The following is a 5074-nucleotide window of genomic DNA, read 5'->3' as shown; positions in this document are numbered from 1 at the left end:
TATATATTATGTAAAACAGGGACATTCTATTATTGATTGTAAAATTATAAACAAAATGCCTGCCAAGATAATGGTCTAGTATGTCTTCATTCTCTGCGTAATTTTGTTTTGTTTTATGATTTGTTATTTCCCAAAATGAGTTAGAAATAAAAATCACCAATATTGAGATTAATTGGAATTTGTTGTTTGTGAGCCAAATAAATCCAGGGAAGCAGATATGAACCCAAAGTCATCTTGGAGCAAAACAAATACCCCAATGGCATTTTGAAAGCAGAGGGAGTGCTATGAACCTGAGAGAAGGTGAAGAGAGAAAAGTCCCCTGTTGGCATCTACAATTCACAGGTGTTTACTGAGCAGCTTCCATCCATCTGTGCCAGATGGAGCACAGAGGTAAAATGCACAGTCCATGCTGACAAGGAACTCGAGGGAGATCCAGTCTTATCATTACAATGGGATATAACAAAAGTGCTAAGGAAGGCCGGGGCTGGTGCTTCTTAGTCTTAGGTATCCACTCCTTACTGCCTGGGGAAGGCCAGGAAGGAAGCGTTGAGAGTGAAACTTGAAAGGTGAGACTATTTACCTTGCACACCCCGTCACCCCAATGTGCACTCTTCCATTATATCATTCATTCATTCATCTGGCAAGTTTGTCTTGAGGACGTACTCTGTGCCAGGGATGCATTGGTAAAGTTCAGTAGCTCACCGTCTAGCAAGGAACACAGCTGATCAAATGGGAAATCAAAGTGGGTGGCCCCACAGAAGGGGTATGATTCTGTGTGTGCTCAGAGCAGGGGCATCCACTTACAGCAGGGATGTGGGGTAGAGGTGGTCAGGAAAGGCCTTTGAGGGGGTCTGGTGTCTAAGCTGAGACCCGAAGGCTGAGTAGGAGCCGGCTCTGCGAAGGTGGATCTCTCCAAGAGGGACAGAATGAGCAAAGGGCTTCAAGTGAGAGCAGAGGGCTGGGAACCTTTGGCCACTGCAAAGGTAGATGGAGAATATGTTTGAGCACAAAAGTAGCAAAATGGAGGTGTGAGAAATCAGCTGCCATGCAGGATTTTCTTCTTCGATCAGGAGGAAATTTCCATTGTTAACACTAGCAGGAAAATTCCCACTTGGCAATGAGAGCCCCTGGGAGACCAAGGCCTGCCCCTGCCATCATGTGTCGCTCCATGCTTCACCCTCTACAAGAGATCTGATCCCTCCTGTCTTGGGAGAAGTCCAGCCACATCCTCCACCATCATTTCTGAAATTTTCCTTTGAGAAGCATAGTAGACATGTCTGCTGGGCTTCTCATGGAGAAAAACTGTAACAAATGGCATCATATAAACAGGCTAAGAAGAGGGAACAGTCATTTGGTTAATTTTTTTTTTAAAGCATGGAAGCAATCAAATTAAATTCTTATATTGCTATTTAAGGTGACCACACAAGCTGCTCTTGGATCATAAACATTTTATAGAGTAAAGAAAGTTATTCAATTCTCATCTTACAGTTAAGCAGTCTGCAGCCCCCACAAGATTGGGGTAACTTAGTTGAAACTGTAGTGCTTCCTTCAGCCACAAATGTTTCCTAATAGCCTGGCACAAGCCAGGTGTTGGTCGTAAAGCTAAAATAAAATAATCATCCCATCCTGATGGAGGGTATACATGCAAGGGGAAAGTAGACAGAGAACAGAAAGTTATAGGCCCAGTGAATGTGGCCAAGGCCATGTCCAGAAGGAGTTTTGGGAGAAACCAATAGGGAGGTCACCCATGTAGTACATGAATGGCAAAGAAAACACTATAAATAATAGCACATAACGCAAGTGTTTCCGTAAAGAAGAAAAATAGCCTTTAAAAGTGCTAGAAGGTGAACAAGTGTTCAGTTGGCTCTCACTGTGTAAGATGATGGCATCTCTCTCTACACACGTGGCTACTGATTTGAAAGCTTGAATTCAGGTATTTGCAAGCTCCTGAATGTAATTGCCACTTTTTTTTTTTTTTTTTTTTTTTTTTTGGGGGGGCCATGCCATTAGCTTTGGTTTCACAGCATATATTTCTGAGCATTAGAAATAACCAGGGCTACTAGGGACACTGGTGGGGTCCTATAAAAAACGGAAGTGTGATCTTGGCAAAGGACACATAGAACTATGATTACGCTTTCTGATAATTTTCTTGCAAGACATCCATCCCAATATAGCATTATATGCTAGCATCTGGATCATTTGTTTTTTCAATTGTTCACTCACTTATTTGTTACATGTTTTATTGAACATCTATTTTGTGTTGGGTACCGTGCTAGGAAATCATATCATCCTAAACACTAGAAGGATCTGGGGTAATGATAAAACTTAGTGTTTTACTTTTTTTTTTTTTTTTTTTTTTTGGACGGAGTCTTGCTCTGTCACCAGGCTGGAGTACAGTGGCCCGATCTCGGCTCACTGCAACCTCCACCTCCTGGGTTCAAATTATTCTCCTGCCTCAGCCTCCTGAGTAGCTGGGACTACAGGCACACACCACCATGCTGGGCTAATTTTTCTATTTTTAGTAGAGATGGGGTTTCACCTTGTTGTCCAGGCTGATCGCAAACTCCTGAGCTCAGGCAATCCACCCGCCTCAGTCTTCCAAAATGGTGGGATTACAGGAGTGAGCCACTGCACCTGCCGTGTTTTACTTTTAACTGTTTTACTGTTAATGTGTTTTACTTTTAACTGGCGTCTGAAATAATGAGTATCGGAATTGGAAGAGGAAAAATGGACTGCTTCATATAGAGTCTATCTGATGTCTATATCCTGAACTGTGTACTTCCAGCTTCACTTGACCAGACAGGTCTTGATCTATATATGACAAAGCACAGTCATTATGTTGACATTATATACCATATTGTGTACACACACACACACACACACACACACACACACGCACATGTAATTTCTAAATGAAGAGAAACCACCATGGTGATTTTTCAAAACCTTTAAGGTGGCTTTCTCAGGATTTCTATGCTTCTTCCTCCCTTTCCTCCTTTATTTAGCAGTTTTACTTTTTTCTATACTTGTTTCTAGTTTGATTTTCCATGGCACCTGGGCAATTATGCATGATGTTAACTCTCAGTAGAAAACACTATGGACAATTTGGAAAGGTGGAACTCTCCCCAGCACTTTTTATGTTGAATGGAAATAATATGGTATGCAATAATACAGAGTTTTCAGTGCACAAACCCTGTAATAATCCATTTTAACTTTTGGGAAAAGGATCCCAGTGACTTCTGTTACACAAGAGAAAGACCAGAATATATAGAATTGAGCTTTTAGATCAAATGTAAATGTATGGGTGTTGCTGAATAGTGTTTTGTGAATCATTAAACCAGGTTATTTCTCTATATTTGATCATAAAGACTGTGTATTTTTGTTTCATAGATGTAGTTTTGATTACAGGACTTTAAAAACAGTCCTCAAACTTCAAACTTCGTGTCATCACAGAATCAGAAACTTTTACAAGTAAAACAAACCGGGATTCTTGTCCATGTAACTTTTAACAAATGAAGAAGAAAAAAATGGAAATAATCTACGGTATTCAAATTCGTTGGCTAGATTTTTGCATATATGGTTTCATTTAATCCCACACAACATATAAGTGATGCTGGGAGAAGTCAAGTAACTTGCCTACAATTACAGTTTAGCAGTGGTAGAGTCAAGATTTGAACTTCTAGCCTTCATTTTATCTTTTATTCTATGATTTTTCCAACGCAGAGAGTTACTTAATTGTAAAAGTCACATGTCTTGTTAAAATCAAAGCCAGAGTTCAAGTCCACATCTCCTAAACCATAAACTTCTGAGCCTTCTATTATAATAAATTCTTGTATGAGACATCTACATAACCAATAAACAGCAAGAAACACTTACTCAGTGACAAATGTGGTTTTATAAAGCATTGTCAATAGTGTAATTGGATGAACTGTTGCATTCTTTGCTGATCATCTATGTTTCACAAGATTCTCTTTTCTCCTAGTAACCTAGAGTTCCTTTTCCAAAACCACACACCTTTCTTTCCACAGCTGTCCCAGGTCATGTTCTTCCTTCCATACCTTATCTCCTTTTGCAATTCTCACGTTGCAATGGCTGATCATATTCATCCAGGATTCATTCCCTTTACCATAGGGTTTGAGTCTACAATAAATGGTTCCTAGATTGCAGATTCCTGGTTCTGGATGAATCTGAGCTCAGTGCCTTTTGCCATCAAGCTAGGTTTTCTCACGTTTCCGTAAACCCATTCTTTTCTCATTTCTCATCACATTTTTACCTGTGTTCCTCCTATAGATCTCTCACATACGAACATTTTTTCCTCAAGGGAAGAAACCATGTTTAATTCTTCCAGTACAGCTGATCCTGCACACGCTGCCTGGCACAGAGTGGGTGTTCAATATATCTTTGCTGAAAGGGTCAGTCCTTTGAAAGCTCATGTTTTCTTTCCAGCCCCTCATGTCATTCACAGCAACTGATGCTAATGCAGAGTTTGATGTTGGCTCATGTTTACTCTCTAAGCTTCTGAATTTGCAAGGGAAGAGGAGTTTCTTAAGACGTCACAGTGGAATTTTGTGTAGTGGGAAGCATCATTCTATCTTTAGGCCTTAGTTTCCTTGGAAAGGCTTGGAAATACCTAATTGAAAGGTAGTTCGGGGGTGCAAACAAGATACGAAAAGTAGAGATCTGGAACAATGCCTTTTACAGAGTGAGCATTGAAAAGCTTGGGGAGTGGCTTGGGAATCTTTTGTAGCAAAAGGTTGATTATAGGGAGTTATCTTTGAAATAAACAAATTAAGAGATTTCTTACATGGCTTTAAAGTGATTCATACATGATGGCTTAAGGAAGATTACTTGGTTTGAAATTTTAGCCTTAAGCTTCCATCAGAACATTCCACTGTGACTCCACAAGCTTCCAGACTGGACGTTTTCAGGTCCATTGAGTGCATTATTGAATGATCTATGTCATAAAACTATTTTTCTGTTTAGGGTATATTGTATACCATTGTTGAGAGTTGAGGAAAGGCTGCAACTTGACACAGAGCCGAGAACAGTATTACATTTAATTTAAGGTGTTTGA

This window comes from Rhinopithecus bieti, unplaced genomic scaffold, assembly GCF_001698545.2.
Source record: "Rhinopithecus bieti isolate Rb0 unplaced genomic scaffold, ASM169854v2 scaffold_34489, whole genome shotgun sequence".
NCBI lineage: Eukaryota > Metazoa > Chordata > Mammalia > Primates > Cercopithecidae > Rhinopithecus > Rhinopithecus bieti.
The sequence above is the reverse complement of the archived record's forward strand: the minus strand, read 5'-3'. Positions refer to the sequence as shown.